Genomic DNA, 18,889 nt, shown 5'->3' on the forward strand with positions numbered 1-18,889 from the left:
AAAGAGAGAGTAGGTCCATTGATTCATTTACTTGACAAATATTTATTGACTGTAATATGATAAATAGAGCTAAAAAATGAAAGGAAATTGAAAGAAAATGTATTTATTGTAAAAAGAAGGTTTCTTTTTTTAAGCTAAAGAAATAGGGCTCAGTGATGGCTATGACAGTCACAGCCGCACCATCTGCAGGCCAGGGAGCCCGGAAGAGCCATCGTCTTGCACCAGGAAGCAATGAACGGGCACTTGGTACAGCAGGGATACGGAGAGCGCAGCCATCACGTTTTCAAGACGAGTACCGTCATTCACTCGGGGGTACATTCCTGTCGCAGGGCACCTGGAACCCAAGTCCTCCGAGGCCCCTGTAGGGACGGAAGGTCTGCCACAGGACAGGCCCCAGCGTGTGGCCCGGGCGTGGCACTCCGTGGTGGCTTCTTCGCTGAGAGCACGGAGGCCTGCAGCCTGCTAGGGCTCGGTCAGGAAAAGGGCACAGAAGTGGCGGAAACAGGCGCTGTGCCGGGGAGCTGGGCCACGCCTGCGGGGCTCTCGGGCTCAGGGCACTGCCTGCGAGGCGGACGAGCGCTGGAGGACTAGAATCAGGGCCTAGAAGCCCGCCGGGTGGCTGCGATAGACCCCTGTCTGAACTGCATTTCATCCCCCTCTATGGTGAAGAAGAGAAGAACTACCATACGCACTGCACCTGCAGACTCAGTTGTAGGTCTACTGGCAAGAATGCGGAGACAGAAGAAAGAGGGGCTGGCTTCCTGATTGAGCTCTCTCTGGCAGAAGTTGGTGTGAGCTGAGCCTCTCTCGCCTCTGGCTTTGTGGGTCTGAGGCTTTTGGGGCATGTGGGTGGTAGAGAGAAAGCTGCTTGAAAACTCAGAACACCAGCTCTCTGGTGTCGTTGTGACACAGTGTTGGCTCCCTGACTTTCAGCTGATCCTGTACGCATATGCTTGTCAAAGGCCTACTTTCTACCTGTTATCCCAGAGTCATTATTAGTAGGGCTGTCTTTATTCTAAAACATGCTTGTAGTGTGGACAGTAAGTCTAGGAGCCCTACCTCCAAATCTCCAATTCTTCTAGTGATTTCATAATTAATGACCTGTGTTTAAATTCTTCCTATTTGAAATGCTCAGCATGCTATCTGTTTCCTTCATTGAACCCTGACATGGAAGATAAATAAACCTGAACACTAGTTAACGGTTAGATTTTGTTCAGCAAGAACTGTAATATTGGAGAGAACCCAGTGTAACCTTAGCTCAACTCCCCTGAAAGAAAAGGTAGGAGTCTTTTTAAATGCTGGGTTATGCCCAGAAAAGGCACTAAAGGGCCTTGAGTGGGTGTTTGGTCCCGTGATGAGGCCATCTTGGATTGCTAATTAAGGGCTTTCCTGGCAAGAAACAAACATCTTGTATTTTTATGACAAGGGTTGGTTGTGCAAATTGGAGCAAGGTGACCACACAAGAGAAGCCCCGCTTCTACCCCGTGACTGAGTTATCTGCTTGTATGTTTGCATTCCAGAGAGACAGCTTGTAGTCCAGAGAGACAGTTTGGAGTAGCGAATTTACATGTCGTGAAAGAGAAGGTGTTTATGCTTGAAGGTTTTCTCAGGTGGAAGTTTTATGGCGGTTGGGGTCATTCCAGGGACATAGCAGTCATCTGCTAGAAACTATACCAGAGTTAGACCAAGAAGAGAGTCCGTTTTACCAACACGCCTGGTGTCATGGGGTTTTGCTTCAATTACTTGGGGAATGGTTGTTAGTGCCCATAAAGCGTGGTGTGGAGAACTTGATATCATCACTCACCTTTTCCAAAAACTGACTATAAATGGATTAATGTGACGTCATATCCAAGACAAACAGGCATCTGGGGTGAGAAACTCTGGGGTGTATGTGTCGCTCCCCGTCTTCGTGGAGGAACGACACAGGACCCTGCGCTGTTCTTTTGTCTGCTCGGCCCTCCCCGGGTTTGCTGCTGGTTCTTCCCGGGTTGGCTGCCGTCCCTTCCACCTCCGTGGAAGGGCGGTTCCCCCTGGCCACTTTCCCCACTTCCGCAGGGGAGTGGCACACCGCCGGCCGGCTCTCTCGGGGGCTGCACAGGTGTTCCCTCAGATGTTCCCGTTAGATGTTCCTGGTGCATGTTGTCTCTCTCCTCTTTTATAGTCCTCCTCTGCCAATCCCAACTCGGCTACCCACACGCCGAGTACGCTGCTCTCCTCCAATCAGGAGCAAGATCAGCTCCTGCAGCTCAGTCAATCAAATTGGCGAGAGGCAGCTGCGTAGAAGTTGTTACTCCCTTCTCAGCGCCATATTGTGGGAGAGCAGATGCATAGAATAAGTCTTAATTCCAGTAACTTAGTCTAGTCCGAGTTGCTCCCAGTTGCTCCCCACAGTATGTTCTATAGATACATAACAAAAATACATAACAAAAGCAATATTTCTTTTCCTTTTGCTAGATTAGGTTCTTAAAAGAGATCTACTTCAGTTTTCATCATCTCAATTGTCACTCCTCCATTTTAACCAGGCAGTGAGGAAGCAAAGGAAAAATAAGATAGTACAACTGTGAATATAATGCAGACCACCAGGGATCCGGTTTGTCACCTGGATCCTGCCCTCCCCGTGAGCAAGCGGTCATACTGCGTTTTCTGGTACTCTTTCTGAGTCCGACCTGCTGGAGACCACTGGTGCTGCCTGAATGTCTCATCAAGATGTTCAAGGTGTTTTAAGGTCAAGAATTTGGGATGAAGTTTATACCAAATTAGTTTTTTTAAGATTTATTTTTTATTTATTTGAAAGGCAGAGTTACAGAGAAAGGAGGAGAGAGAGTGAGAACAAGAATGAGAACGAACTTCCATTCGTTGCTTCATTCTCCAAATGGCTGCAAAGTCATCGCAGGGGGTGGCTTAACTTACCATGCCACAATGCCAGACCCTCCCAAAACTTTTTTTTAAAAGATCTATTTATCTGAAGGGCAGAGTTATGATGGGGGTGGGGAACAGAGGGAGAGAGAGAGAGAATTTTCCACCCGCTGGTTCACTCCCTAAATGGCTGCGATGGCCAGAGCTGGGGCAGGCCAAAGCCAGGAGCCAGGAGCTTCATGCAGGTCTCCCATGAAGCTGCAGTGGCCAAGGACTTGGACCATCTTCTGCTCCTTTCCCAGGTGCATTAGCAGGGAGCCTGATGGGAAGTGGAGCAACCGGGACTTGAACCAGAACACATATGGATGCTGGCATCACAGGTGCCAGCTTAACCTGTTATGCCACAACACTGGCCCCATATCCTTCCAAATCTTTAAATCGCCTGCCCTCAATACTTATCCCAATAGAGGGGAATGTTTTGCTGTCCCTAAGAAAGAGGCACAAAACACAGTATTTGATTTTATTGTTTTGCTTGACATTTGATTTATTTTACCAGTAAATCTGTTTTTAAAAATAGAAAGCCAATTATTATGCCTGAGTGGCTTCAAAGCCTTCCCACTATTCCAATTTGCAATCACATTGCTCCCATAGAGGATACAGAGGGGCTGCGGGTATGTGGGAGTGAAGAGGATCAAAGGAGGAGGGACGGAGACTTAGAGAAATGATGAGGGCAAGTTGTCAGAGCTGAATAGTTTGAAATTATAGCCTGGATGAGTTGCTTATTGTATTTCTTCAACTAAACTAAAGCTTGTTTGTGTTGAAATGAAAATTAAGAAGAATACATTCTTGAGTTAAGAAATAAGAAATTATACACATTTCAAGGACTAAAATCTCCAGAAAACGTTTGTATAAAACATTTTGCAAATTCAAATGCAAACATGCTTTATGCTTCGTGAAAGTATGATTTGGTGGGAGTGTTACAGAACAAATAAAATCACAAGTATTTCAATACTGATTACTTCTCTCTTTATTTTGACTTTATTTTGGGGAAGACAGAGAAAGAAATAGTATCTTAAAATCTTGAACTAGTTAGTTCAGGACAGATAATCTCTGGTGAGAAGTAAATTATGCAGTATTTTCATTCTCAGAAGATTTCTCGCCATTAGGTTCATCTTCATGTAGATGAAGTTACATAATGTTTTCTGAGGGACCAGAAAACTCATGCATTTTGTTTGCCTTTATTCAGGTTTGATTTCTAAATTCTTTGTTCCTCTAGAGAAGGGAGTAAAAATATCTCTGAACTGAGCCATCCTAGCGCGTTATTTTGAGTCCTCGTGCTGAACTCTTCTTTACTGTTCAGACTTTTTTTTTTTTTTAAAAAAAAACGTGTCTTTAAGCTCAGTGCTTTTCCTTAGTTTTTGGAATGTGAAAATTATTTTCTCACTTGACAAGAAAGAGTATCCAAGGTTACTGTTAAGAATTACAGATAACCTAGAAATTTGCCAATACTGTAATTTATGTGTACAGAACCTACTCTTTAGAACCGCTTGGCTTAGCGCCACAAGCATTTTAAGCTCTGTTTGTCTGTCCCTCTCTCCCCCTCCCCCTTCCTCTGTCCTTTCTGCTGCCCTCTGCCTCCCTCCCTCTTCTCTCCCTCTCTCTCTTCTTCCTCCTTGGTCTCCTTCCTTCCCTCCCTGCCCCTTTATTCTTCCTTCATTTATTCACTTATATATTTAAGTTTCTCTTTTTGTGTTTTAAAAGATATATTTATTTATTTATTTGAAAGCTGGAATTACAGAGAGAGAGAAAGAGGAGAGTCTTCCATCCACTGGTTCACTCCCCCAAATGGCTGCAAAGTCATCACAGGGGGACTTGTTGGCTTGGGCCATCTTCAACTCCTTTTCCAGGTGCATCAGGGGGAGCTGGATGGGAAGTGGAGTGCCCAGGACTTGAATCGGTGCCAGTATGGAGTACCGGCACTGCAGGTGGCGGCTTTCCTTGCTATGGCACAGCGCTGGCCCCCGTTTAACAGTTTCAACAAGCCAGAATGATTGTAGCTGGAGAGAGTGAATGGTGAAGCATAAGTAGGAGGCCTGTAGGCTTTGGCAGACGAGGGTGGGGTCTGTAGACACACTAGGCGCTGACATCCAGGAGGAGGGTTTGTGGGGGAAGATCCAGCAGCAGAGGCAGTGCCTGAAGTGGGTGGTCATCTGCAGGGGAGAACACGCCCCTCTTACGTTGTCTTAGCATAGTGGCCGTGCCCAGACTGTCATGACTGGAACACATTTCCAGTTCAGGGCCGTGTGACAGCTCTTCCTTTCTTCTGAACCCTCAACAAAACCCCCTGCCCTAGAAGTTTTTCCTGATCTCTGGCTTTGTTTGAGGGAAGGTTTCATTGCAGGTGACCCTGATCGAAGGACTTGCAGGTAGCGCTTGATCTGGGTGGGTCTCAGCGTGTACAAGTGGAACTGAGAAACAGGAAGGGGGAAAAGCCACAAGAGGGTGCACTATGGAGGTGGTGCCTCTGCCGCCAGTGGGGTTCAGTCCAGCTGGGGGGCAGGGAGGATGCGCTTGGCAACTCAAAATTGTCCCAGTGATGGAGAACGGTAGTAGGCTAAGAGATCCACCTACTCCCTTCCCTCGTTGGTTGAGGGTTGCTCCTTGTGTCAAATTCCCAGCACTTCCAGGCTGCCCACAAAAAAAAAAAAAAAAAAAAAAAAAAAGACTTTCTTATGCTTGCTTTGCAACCTTTTGGCAAGACTGTGGAAATACAAAGCACACCTGAAACAGAATAATTAGGATTTTTTGTTTCACCATCTGCACATGCGAGTGGCCTGAGCAATTGCTCAGACAGAAGAGAAAGCCCGCAGGTAGGGACACAGACAGGGAAGCGTGTTTGAAGTGGGAAGTTGTCAGTATGCCTAATAATTGTCACTGACAGCTACTGGCTCTCAGAGGAGGGGAGGGAGAACGTGGGTAGAGGAGGCAAGCAGATCTGCCATATAGTCTTTAAAATATTTATATTTGTACTTGGTGGAATCTGGACCATATCACAATTGATGTTTCAGTCTCCTCTGTGGTTGCTTTTTACTAAGTTTGTGTTTGCTAGGCAGCTTTGCATGTCCTACATTTGTGTGCTGAGTCTGTGCTAAGTGAAGCGCGTGCTAGGTCACGTGTGTGCTGGTGAAATATGGTATGGCTTCATATGTTGTACATTTGTGTTCTGAGCCTGTACGTACTAAGTTAATCGTGCCCTCCTGTGTTGGGACAATTGTTGGATGCTCTCCAGGAGTGAGCAGTGTGAGGACAGTCAGGTCTTAATTTAGCAGAGCTCATCTCCATCCTCAATGTGGTCTGCCAGGTTCTTGCTCTTGTACAAATCTTTTACAGGAAGTATGGCTTAAAGGTCAGCGATGTTATGCTCTGTTAACCAGGTAGAGATTCTTATCAGGAATTCTGCACCTTTTAAGAACTAAATGCAAAAATAATTTAAGATAATTATTATTTGGCAGTTTCAGAAATAGTGGGTAGATATTTGTTGACATAAGCATGCCTTCGATTTATATATATATATATGTATAAATGTATATATCTACTCTGTTGTCATCTTTAACTTTTTGAATAAATTTCAGGATGAGCTTATCAATGCCATGGTAAGAGCTGTAATTTCTGTCTGCATAGTGATAGGTGATATGGTTCACATAACAAAGCAATAGTAGCAAGATAAGTGTAATTTGTACACTAGAAGGTAATGTCTATAATTCTGGAAGCTTTTCCATGATTTGTGCATAGAGATTGAGAGGATGACAGATAAGAAAAATGCAAGCAAAGTACAAGATCTTCATGCACTTAGAGAACATGTCTCTCTCTTTTTTTTTTTTTTTTTGGACAGGCAGAGTGGACAGTAAGAGAGAGAGAGAGACAGAGAGAAAGGTCTTCCTTCCATTGGTTCACCCCTCAAATGGCCACTACAGTTGGCGCTCTGCGGCTGGCGCACCACGCCGATCCGAAGCCAGGAGGCAGGTGCTTCTCCTGGTCTCCCATGGGGTACAAGGCCCAAGGACTTGGGCCATCCTCCACTGCGCTCCCGGGCCACAGCACAGAGCTAGACTGGAAGAGGAGCAACCGGGACAGAATCCAGTGCCCCAACCAGGACTAGAACCCGGAGTGCCGGTGCCGTAGGTGGAGGATTAGCCTAGTGAGCCACAGCGCCGGCCGAGAGCATGTGTTTTTAAAGGTTTATTTATTTGCAAGGCAGAGTTACAGAGACAGGGACAGATGGCGGGAGAGAGATCTTCCAATGGTTCATTTCCCTAATCGTGCAATGGCTGGGACTGGGTCATGCTGAAGCCAAGAGACTAGAACTCCATCTGGGTCTCCCATGTGGGTGGCAGGAGCCTGAGTACGTGGGTGTGCCATCTTCTGCTGATTTCCCAGGCATAGTAACAGGGAGCTGGATTGGAAGTGGAGCAGCAGGAACTTGAATGGCCCTCAGATGGGATGCCAGCATTCCAGGTGGTAGTGTAACCTGCTGCACCACTGGCCCCTGGAACATTTGTTTTAAAAATGGTTTTATGCATAATACCAACAGTTGGGCATTTATATGTAAATTTGGGTGTTTTTCACCTCTGTGCTGTTTTTTGTGTATTCTTCCTAGGTTCAGGCAGAATGTAAGTCAGTAGCTAGTCCTGGACACTGGCCATCTGCAAGATTCTGTGCCACTAAAAATTATTCCTTAGCATTCGTTGTACATGTGACATTTGCATCTGCTGCTGATGCAGTCCAAAACTGGAGTGAGTCACCCGGAATCTGAGAACCATGTGTCGAGATGGGGCTGGCGTCAGTCCGGTATCTCTGACATGTGGGATCGTCTTCTCTTGCCCTGCTTATTTACACACTACCCTCATTCGGGGCATTCAGTCTCTTGGGGAGACAGAAACTCTCTTTACTCCATATTTCCTGTGTCTTGTTGCAAAATCACAGTTTCTTGTGAAAGACAGCTCTTATAAACATTCTCTCAGATTAGGACTTTGTACTGATGGTTCAGAAAGATTTAAACTCGAAAGACAACTTTCCCTGGATTTTGTTTCTTATCTGTAGCATGAATGATGGGACTGCTGGCCACTTAAGTTCTCACGGAGCCGTAGAATTCTATAGAAGTTTATAGGGCAGCATGAATGGAGTAGGGGTAAGGGAGTGGGGATGGGAAAGTCTGAAAGGAAAAGAAAATGTGGCTTCCTCCTTGAAGATCTTATGCCTACACACATAATTCTGGGTATATTATAGCATGTCCTCTCAGGCCCGATGAGAGGATTTTGTTTTGTTTTGGACCATCTTCTGCTAGTTTTCCCAGGCCCATTAGCAGGGAGCTGGATCAGAGTGGAGCAACCAGGACACAACCTGGTGCCCATATGATGCTGGTGTTAGAGGCAGTGGCTTTACCTGCTACGCCAAGACACTGGCCTGCCATGAGAATGTTTTATGAATGAGTAGGCAAGAGTCTCACGTGCTTATCCTTCAGATAATTCATCCGACAGAAACAACTTGAGTTTTTAATATTTTAATTTATGCCTATTCTAGGGGTAGGTATTTGGGGTAGCAGTTAAATCCCTCCTTGAGATGCCTTTATCCCATATTGGTATGCCTAGTTCAAGTCCCAGCTCCTCTGCTTCCAATCCAGCTTCCTGCCAATGTGCACCCTAGGAGGCAACACGTGAAGGCTGAATTACGTGGGTCCCTGTCACTCACATGCAAGACCTAGACTGAGTTCCAGGCTCCTGGCTTCAGATTGGCCCTGGTTGTTGTGGGCATTTAGAGGGTAAATCAGTGGATGGGTGTGCTGTGTCTCTCCTCCTCTCACATCCCCCCACTCTCCGCCTTTTAAATAAAATGAAAATTTAGAAATTTATACTTTTTAAATATTTATTTTATTTCTTTTGAAAGGAATTATAGACAGAGAGGGAGAGACAGATATATATGTGTATATATATATATGTATATATATACACACACAGAGAGAGAGAGAGAGAGAGGGAGAGAGAGAGAGAGAGAGAGAGAGAATCTTCCATTGGCTGGTTTACTGCCCAAATGGCTAGAATGGCCAGGGCTGGGCCAGACCGAAGCCAGGAGCCAGGAGCTTTTTCCAAGTCTCCCATGTACGTGCAGGGGCCCAAGGACTTGGGCCATTGCTTTCTCAGGAGCATTAACAGGGAGTTGGATAGGAAGTGGAGCAGCCAGGACTTGAACCAGCCTTCATATGGGATGCCAGTTCTACACTCTGCACCACAGAGTTGGCCTCATATACTTATTTTTATAAGTTTGTATTACTTTGGGATACCCACATAACCTCATATGGAAATCTGGAAAAATCTGGTTTCTCTTTATGTTGGTCACATATAGCACACTCCTGGTAAGCACACGGTAAAGTTTTGCTCCGGATGTATCAAGACAACATAAAACTTGTTGGCAGTAGATGAGCTGGAGGAACTGGTTGTGGCAGACCCCTGGGAGAAATCAATGTTTTATTTTGTCCTGTTTGGTATGCAGCCTCACTTTGCTTTTTATTAAATTATGATTTTCTTTTGAATTCTTTTTCTACAGCCCCTTTGCAAAGGCAGAAATACAGAGGGCTTAAAAGCAGCACACTGAACCAGGAGAAGCTGATGAGAACACCATGGGGTGGTGATGTGGCTATAAAATTCTTCTCTGAACCAGATGACATATTTATGACTAATTCACTTCATTCAGATTTGCTCATTTAATATTGGCACCATTTCAAGTCAAAGTTTTCTCTGCTGTATTTATTTCAAAAGATATTGCTTATTTGTAAGAAACTTCAGAGATGCCAGTGAGATGGAGGATGAACTCCTATGGCATATTGTAGGGTGTCTGTCCCCTGGCATGGAACGGGCAGTTCAGATTGTCATTATGCAGTGGACAGAGAGGTGTTAGACACTATCTTGTGCAGTTCTAAACCCTGGAGCCACTGCTGTTTGGATAAATATGCCTAAGTAGGAGGTGAGGGAAAGAGAAGGGTACTGGAGTTAGGGGGGTTCTCCCTGTACTTTTGCATCCTGGTACCTAAAATTATGTAGATTTAAAACTAACTGTTTAAGCAGTCCCTGTAATGTGTCAAAGCCTGCAACTTATTGTGTTGTCTTATGTGACAGGTTCAGTGGGCTTTTGAGCTAACTTCCTTCCCTTTGCCAGAATTCCCCCAAGTCCTAATTGTTCGAAGGTTTTAGGAGGCCTGGTGACACTGGCACCCAGTCTGCAATGGCACTTGACCCCTCAGTTGGTGTGAGAGCCGCCCTTCTGGTCCAATTGCATGAGGGGCTCACAGCTACTTCCATTCCTCCACTCTCGTTCCACAAGGATGTGGGTGCTCTGAGCAGCCACTAGGCTCTCTCTGAGCCTTGCTGCCACGGAGAGCCACTCTGGGTTGGCAGCTACCATTAGAGCCCTGAACTGGGGCCATTGGCAGGTTCTATTGCTCAGGATAAGCATGGCTTTATCTCCATCTCTGTGCAGCACCTATTCCTACAGGGCCTGAAGTTGTGTGGCTTGTACCATCACTGCATGGTGGGCCCCAACCCTCCACTTCTGCACCAGTGACTGCTTCTTCAGCTTCCTGCCATGTCTCTCCATGAAGGCTCAAAGCTAAGCCCTAGGTTTTTGGGGGAGACAAAGAGCCCCTTTGTCTTCATCTGCTCTCCCAGGTGTCCCAACACTCTCCTCTCTTCACTCATCCCTCTCTTTCAGGTCAGAGATCAGAAATCTTTGGTGGGTCATGGATGCACCAGTTCCATGGGAGGCCAGACTCTAAAGTCCATTTTGGAATCAATTGAGGAACTAGTTAGAACAGTCCCCGAGGGGTGGCCCTTTGGTGCAGCAATTAGGCAAACAGCTGGGACGCCTGCATTCTACACTGGAATGCTCTGTTCGACACTCCAGCTTCCTCCTCATGTGCACCCTGGGAGGCAGCAGGTGATGGCTCAAGTAGTTGGAGACCTCAAGTAGTTAGAGACCCACATGGGAGACCTGTGTTGAGTTCCTGACGTTGCAGGCATTTGAGGAGTGAACTAGCACATGGGAGCTTTCTCTGTCTCTTTCTTTCTCTCAAATACATACAAAAAATAAATAAAAACAAAACCGGGCAACCCTTGAGCTGTGACTGAAACACAGGGCTGTATGACTCCAGAGTTTCTTCCATTATTCTACTACACAGGGTTAGAACTTCTCGTGATTCTGACTCCACTCATTTTTGCAGGACTTTTGTCATCAAAGCCATTCTCTGTAACTAAAATATAATGAATCTGAGGAAAAGAGAAGTAAGAAGTGTAGAAAACTTCCTGAGTTTTCTTACTGGAAAACTTGGTGGTATTTGAAAGTTAATTGCAGGCAGGGATACAAAAAGGCATCACACTAAGAAAATGGTACCCACAGAACAATGGAATCCATTAAGGGAAACTTCCCATTTTCATGGCATTTTGAAGGAAGCAGTGTGATCTGTTATTTCCAGATATATGATTAATTTTTGAAGGTTTTTAATTGTGTCCTTTATGTTGTGCCGAACAAAGCACATTAATCTACACATTCTAATTTGCTAGAACTTCTGAGTTTGCTTCAAAACGCAACTCTTCCCGGCTTCACAAAGAACACTGGAGGCAGCCCGGCTTCCTGGCTAAGGCCCTGGTCTGTGCTTGACCCTGTAGTCAGTCACTGAGGCTCCAACAGCAGCTGCCTTCTCTTCACCGCTTTGGAGATGTTTGCATTGCAGTGCCTTTCTTCCTTTCCCTGTGTCTAATGTCCCTGACAAAATATTAAGGCACCAGAAACCACACTGTGTAATGGCATTGCAGACCGTAACACTTTATTGGTGCTCTTAACTTTTAAGGCACTTTGCTCACACTGTCATACTTTATGCTGCTAAGAGCCCTGGAGCTTGAATGTGTGCTAGAGAGACGGGTTGGGAGGCTGGCTTCGGGCCTTCTCCTCTGCAGATGTCTTCACTCTGCCCTGAGCTAATGCCTTGGCTTCTGTTTACTTTAACAGATGAGGCCAGAGCCTTGATGCAAGGACGCCTGTTAGTGTTTCTCTCATTTTCTTTTTCTTTTTCTTTTTCTTTTTCTTTTTCTTTTCTTTTTCTGACAGGCAGAGTTAGACAGTGAGAGAGAGAGAGAGACAGAGAGAAAGGTCTTCCTTCCATTGGTTCACCCCCCAATGGCTGTTGCGGCTGGCGCACCGCGCTGATCTGAAGGCAGGAGCCAGGTGCTTCTCCTGCTCTCCCATGCGGGTGCAGGGCCCAAGCACTTGGGCCATCCTCCACTGCACTCCCGGGCCACAGCAGAGAGCTGGACTGGAAGAGGAGAAACCGGGACAGAATCCGGCGTCCCAACCGGGACTAGAACCCAGAGTGCTGGCGCCGCAGGCGGAGGATTAGCCAAGTAAGCTGCGGCGCCGGCCAATGTTTCTCTCATTTTGAAATGTCTTTCAGAGAAAACTTTCAATGAGTTACCTGTTCATTCATTTTTGCACTGATTAATTTTCATAAACACCTATTATTGAGGTCAGCGGATACATTTGGGGAAAAACAGGCAACTGCTCCCTTGGAGCTGATGTGCTAGCAAGCAGTGAGTCAGTTCACAAACCCAGGAAGAGGGTTATGGGTTGTGTGACATGCGACAAGGGCTAAGGAGACACATCGAGCAGGGTGGTATTGGCAGTGAGCTGTGCTTTGACAAGGAGCCCGAGGACGGCCTCACTGAGAAGGTAGCTTCTTTGTGAAGCCTCCAAAGATAGAGACACAAGGGGCACTGGGTGCATTCAGGTCATTCTATATCTTACAGTTAGGGAGTTGCCTTCACAATTAGGATACCATTTGGACTTCACCAGGGTGAATAATTACAGATGAGGAAAATGGACAGCAGGGATTTGCTTAAGATCTCAGCCAGTTGGAGTCCAAGTTGGATAGATTTTTTAAAAAAAATATTTATTTATTTATTTGAAAGTCGAGAGAGAGAGAGAGAGAGAGGTCTTCCATCCACTGGTTCACTCCCCAAATGGCCACGAAAGCTGGAGCTGCACTGATCCAAACACAGGAGCCAAGGGGCTTCTTTGGGTCTCTCAGGTGGGTGCAGGGGCCCAAGGACTTGGGGCATCCTCCACTGCCTTCCCAAGTGCATTAGCAGAGAGCTGGTTCAGAAAAGGAGCAGCCAGGACATGAACTGTGCCATATGGGATGCCAGCGCCATAGGCGGAGGCTTAGCTTACTACACCACAGCACTGGCCCCAGAGATTTCCTGCTTTTTAAAGGCTGAATAGTATTTGATCACACATAATGTATATTTGTGTGTGTGTGTTTGTATGCACATTTTCTTTTTTCAAGTTTTTTTTTATTTATATGAAGGGAAGAGTTAGAGAGCGACAGAGAAAGACAGAGAAATCTTCCATCCCCTTGGCCGGAGCTGGGCCAATCCAAAGCCAGGAGCTTCTTCCAGGTCTCCAACATGGGTGCAGGGGCCCAAGCACCTGTGCCATCTTCTGCTTTCCCGGGCACATTAGCAGGGAGCTGGATAGGAAGTAGAGAAGCTGGGACTTGAAGTGGCGCCCATATGGGATGGTGGTGCACCACAATGTGGGCTCCTAGAATGAAAGAATGACAACAACAACATAAAACTCTGGTCACTGTTGTTTTCACTGTAGAAACTGTCTACTGACCATGTTTTTGGGGCTCCCAGAAAAATGAGTTTAATATTTTAAAATACAACTTAAAACCCCCTATTTTTTTAACCTAGAAATATTCATTTTATTGAACATTTTGTAAGGGATGGGGGTAACTAACATCACACTCTAATATTATCTAACTTTGGAGTTTTCTTTTTCTTATAATTTATTTAAAGAATTATTTTATTTATTTGAAAATTAGAATTATAGAGAGAGACAGAGACATAGAGAGATCTTCCATTTGCTGGTTTACTCCCCAGATGGCCATAATGGCTAGAACTGAGCTGATCGGAAGCCAGGAGCTTCTTCCTTGTCTCCCACATGGGGGGTCCAAACCCAAGAACTTGGTCCATCTTCTGCTACTTTTCCAAGCACAGTAACAGGAAGCTGGATAGGAAGTGGAGCACTTTGAACTCGAATCAGTATCCATAAGGGATGCCTGCGTTGCAGGCAGTGGCTTAACTTGTTATGCCATGGTGCTGGTCTCTAAATTTTTATTTATTTTAGAGGTACACACACACACACACACACACTTGCAGAAAGAGAGAAAGAGAGAAATGACAAAGAGAGAGAGAGAGAGAGAGTGTGAAAGGGAGGGAGGGAGAGATCCCATTCTTTGTTTTACTCAACAAATGCTGCCAAACAGGGGTTGAGCCTTCCCAAAGCTTGGAGCTGGGAACTCAATCTAGTTCTCCCACGTGGGTGGCAGGGACCCAAGTACTTGAGCCGTCAGCACTCCCTTCCAGGGTCCCCGTTAGCAGGAAGCTGCAGTCAGGCGCCAGAGCCCGGTCCTGAATCCAGGCACCGGGGCAGGAGATGTGAGCATCTCAGCCTGCAGTGTTACAGGGAGGCCAGATGCCAGCCCCTTGCCTCTTTTCTGATCTTTCACACTCTGATGTAAAATGGGGGTGCATCTCTGCTCTTCTAGTTTTTGAGGAGTCTTCTAAAAGTGAGAATGTGTACCGTGAAAAAACTATGCATAGATTTCAGTTTTTTGTACCAAAATAAACATCTTTTAATTCTATTTCTCCACCGAATTAAAAAATTATTTCAGAGGCAGAGAGAGACAGAGACACGGAGATGGGGGAGAGCGTCCCTTCACTGGTTCATTCCCCAAATGCCTACCAGGGAGGGGGCTGGGCAGGCTGAAGCCAGGAGCTGGGAACTCAATCCAGGCTTCCCTGGTGGGCGCTTCCATCACCTGCTGCTTTGCATTGCCTCTACTAGGCAGCCATCCGGAATGAGGAGAGGAGCTGGCATCTAAATCCAAGCACTCCAGCATCGCAGGAGGCATCCCAACTGGTGTCTTCACCACCAGACTAAACCCCCACCCCCACAGGAACTGTCCTGAAGTACCCTTGGACTAGAATCTACAGGATCCTCACCCTGCCCCCAAACCGGCCTTTTATCTGCAAAGCGCGTACGTTCTAATCAGCAACTACACACCCGCACACCTGCCGCAGAGTTCAGTAGTGTCTTTAAACCATGAAAAGGTCATTCCTTCACGTGGGACTGGGATGGTTAATTTAAAAAATCTGTTACACATCTAACTGTTGAGCATGTTGCTTGCTTACGTTGAATAAAGCAAAATAAGGTGGCTCAGGGCGAGGTGATGTGGGAGCCCATGAGAATGCTGTTACTCGTGATTGCCTGTGATTGGGTGCATCAGTTACTCATACTTGTGAGTCTCCAAAGGCGTCCTGTTTCTTTCCTCGTCCTCAGTACAGTACTGAATCTAGGTTCCTACTTTGTTTTCCAGGAGAAAACCCACTATTTTAATTAGAGATGAAGAAATTAAAGTTTTTAAAGAAAATTTTTATCACACATTTTCAGTTAGTCAAATTTGGTACAATTGTTTTTAACAACTTTTCATTTAGTCTACTTAAATTCAATTACATAAATTTTACCAAGTACCAGTGACATGTTTGGGAAATTCTGTTTGAGAATAACAGAGCAGGATCCAAAGGCCTGAATAGTCCAAAGAGCCCACATGGAATTCATTCAATTATCTTTTATGATTATAAGTAGCTCGATGCTTGAGGTCTTCGTTTTCTAGTGATAGTATACTGTCGCTCCCCGTCTTCGTGGAGGAACGACACAGGACCCTGCGCTGTTCTTTTGTCTGCTCGGCCCTCCCCAGGTTTGCTGCTGGTTCTTCCCAGGTTGGCTGCCGTCCCTTCCACCTCCGTGGAAGGGCGGTTCCCCCTGCCACTTTCCCCACTTCCGCAGGGGAGCGGCACACCACCGGCCGGCTCTCTCGGGGGCTGCACAGGTGTTCCCCTTAGATGTTCCTGGTGCATGTTGTCTCTCTCCTCCTTTATAGTCCTCTTCCGCCAATCCTAACTCGGCTGCCCACACGCCGAGTACGCTGCTCTCCTCCAATCAGGAGCAGGTCCTACAGTTTATTGGTTGAACTGGAGGCAGCTGTGTAGAAGCTGTTTCTCCCTTCTCAGCGCCATATTGTGGGAGAGCAGATGCATAGAATAAGTCTTAATTCCAGTAACTTAGTCTAGTCCGAGTTGCTCCCCACAGTATACAAGATGTTAAGATTTTTAATCCCTATCCTATACCTAGTTAAACATTGTCATGAGGTGGTTCTTCAATTCTTGTTTGTAAAAGCTCTGGAATATGGCTATGGTGATCGGTTCCTGCCAACAATATTTTTTAGGTAACTGGCAAACAAGATGCATAAACATGCTCCCCAATTCTTATGATCCACAAAACAAATAACCATGTTTTTAGGAAACACAAATTTCCTTGAATGATCTCATCATGATAAGGAAGAATAATGAGAAACATAACTTAGCTTTCTTTCCTTGGCATTGAGCAGTTAATGCAGTGTTAGTTTAAAACAAAGTGAGTGGTCCAATCCTACTGGACTTGCACATTGCACAGAATTTTGTGGCACCCAGTAGGCAGCAACCAGGCAGCCGTTTGCTAAATTGCAGGGTGGCTATGGATCCATCCTGGCCTCATTTACCAAGCCTGTGGGGAAATCATCAGGCAACACAGGTGGTGATATTGGACTCCCTCTTCACAGTCTAGGCAGCTGCATGTTGCATTTTTACCGGGTTCCTTTGAAAAACAATTTCGTATTAGGCAACGGGTATGCTCATCAGCATCAACTGTTACCTCCTGTAGTTCTTGAAGCCTCTTGGCCTACCTCTCTCCCCGCCAATAAAATAAGCTATTTTTTCTAACTAGGCCCACTGTTGTCCCTGTTTACTGAATTAGGGCTTCCAGGTTTGGTAATTGGTCTCCTGCAAATGTTGCAGCCACAAGTGGTTCTCATGGCTCAGCTGCTGCTGCTCCCATGGCAACAGACCTGTTAACCTTCCCAATGTTACTCCATGGCTTTCTATTCCACTCTGCAATGCAAGAAGAAAAACTGATGCATGCAGAGAGAAGATATTGTCATGAAAAGGGCCAGGAAAGGAAAAGGAGTTTTTAATTAGATGAATTAATAAAATCTGTGAATTGTATTTTGTAAAAAAAAGCATGTTTTTGGAAGAAAGGTGTGAAGGCAAGGGCTGGTGGCTTTGTGAGCAGCACTAAAATATTCAAAGATCAGGAATAAACAGATTTTATTTCAGGTTTGGAAACAGTAAATTGTCTTTATCATGATGGTAAGAATTGCTCTGAGTTCAACTCCGGGAAAAGATGATACGTGAAAACAGTGGTTTCCACATTTTCCTCTTAAGCTTTTTCTGCTGGTGGTGAGATCTCTGGACCCTTGCAGCACATCTGTGGGTACTGAGGTGCTTCCGTACCATAAAGCAGGATGAGTGCGATTTCTTTGTGAGTCATCCCAGGCTCCATTGATTTGCTTTTCCTGTGTTGCTGCGGTTGATTTCTTCTGAGAGGAGCAGCGTGGTGGAGGCAAGAGGCACGGAGTCACCACCCAGACCCCCGGAGTCAAAACAGGCCTGAGGCAAGCAGCCTGCAGACTCGTTTATTTCAGTTGCTACAGCTGCTTATATAGCCAAGGCAGCCAATCCGGTCAAGGGGCGGTCTATGCCCTAACCAATCACAGCCTGTTGCCAGGCAGTTTCTGTTGTTATTGGCCATCTTGGCATGACCTTCTCACCTTCTCACTCCACCACACTGTGTGCTTCTATAATGCTCACTGCAGGTGAGATAAGTCCCAGCCACATCTTTGGACTGAAGTCTTCTGCTCATTGAAGATCTAGAAGTGGCAGCCGGGATCCCTTTTCACCCCAATGAGTGTTCAGTAGGAAAGTTGGAGGTAAGAGCTCCAAGGAATCCGCCTTTACCTCATGTGAGCTGCTAACCTCCACGTAAGGCTTTAAAGAAGTGAGTGCTGGTGAAAGGGGAGAGAAGGGAGAGCAGCAGAGATCCGGGTGGACGGCCAGGGCATTGCTCCGATCCAGGGAGGCTGACTGTGGAGGGAAAGGAAGGGAATAGTGAGCCATGGCTATGCAAGACGGACCTTTCAGGGGTACAGATGGTATCAAACGAGGGTTTCAAGAAAGCTTCTGTGCAGTGATGTGATTTCCCTTTCACTGCATCATGACAGAATATGACAAACTTAAGACAGAATGAGACCAACTTGGAGTTTTACTTACCTATGTTAACTGCTCAAACTTCTTGGCATTCCACATTCATGGAACTTAACTTTACTGATTGCCCTCTCCTAGATGTCTTGTGGATATCTCCAAACCACTACATCAGGGTTGAATCTTACACAGTGGCTCTATCTTCTTAGTCTGTGTTTATTGCATCTTTGTCTCAGAACCGTCCTTGAATCGCTCTTCCCAACCTCAACCTAAATCTGGATTAATCTACTCTAGTGTTCAACTCCTCTCTCCTGCCCCAGAGCATCAGTTGTTTAAATAACAGATGTCTTAAAAGTGGAATTGATTCCTTAGTTCCTTGAATCTGGCCTAACACTGTGATACTTGGGTAGAATGAAGCAAAACTGACATTGTGTGAGTTCCAAGCCTCAAGAGACCTTGCAGCATCCACTCACTTGATTGGAGTGTTTCTCAGCACTGGTGTAATCTGAGAGCCGATAATGGTTCTTGGGAGCTGTCCTGTGCATTGTAGGAGTTTGGGAGCCTGGTCTCTACTGCTGCATGCTAGTACAAGTCGTCCCCAGCAATCCTGATTACCAGGGACAAAAGCAGCCAAGTTGAGAACCCTTGCTCTATTGGAATTCTGTTGTCATGTTAACAAGCCTGGCCTGGGAACTGAGGTGAGTAGTCCACACCTGAGGCCTCCCACTGATAATCCTGGGCCATCCTGTAGTAGTCAGGCTTAGCTTAGACGTCTGCAAGCCATTTCAATC

The 18,889-nt window shown here is 45.9% G+C and overlaps 1 protein-coding gene across 43 annotated transcripts in view; it reads left to right on the forward strand.

Moving 5' to 3' along the window:
• The window catches only part of LOC103348950 (uncharacterized), a 395,863-nt gene that overhangs the window by 91,093 nt on the left and 285,881 nt on the right, over nt 1–18,889 (forward strand). For 2 of the 43 annotated variants that reach the window (XR_016213134.1, XM_089303992.1), the window contains exon 1: nt 16,769–17,827. The exons of 2 other annotated variants lie outside the window; for them this stretch is intronic. The gene's annotated coding sequence lies outside the window, so the exon portion shown is untranslated. Of the gene's footprint in view, nt 1–15,497; nt 17,896–18,889 lie in introns of those variants that run through there. 39 more of the 43 variants (XR_016213127.1, XR_016213129.1, XR_016213125.1 and 36 more) reach the window with 34 other exon arrangements.

Source organism: Oryctolagus cuniculus, chromosome 9 (genome assembly GCF_051225735.1).
Source record: "Oryctolagus cuniculus isolate XC-2025 breed Fujian yellow rabbit chromosome 9, ASM5122573v1, whole genome shotgun sequence".
Taxonomy (NCBI): domain Eukaryota; kingdom Metazoa; phylum Chordata; class Mammalia; order Lagomorpha; family Leporidae; genus Oryctolagus; species Oryctolagus cuniculus.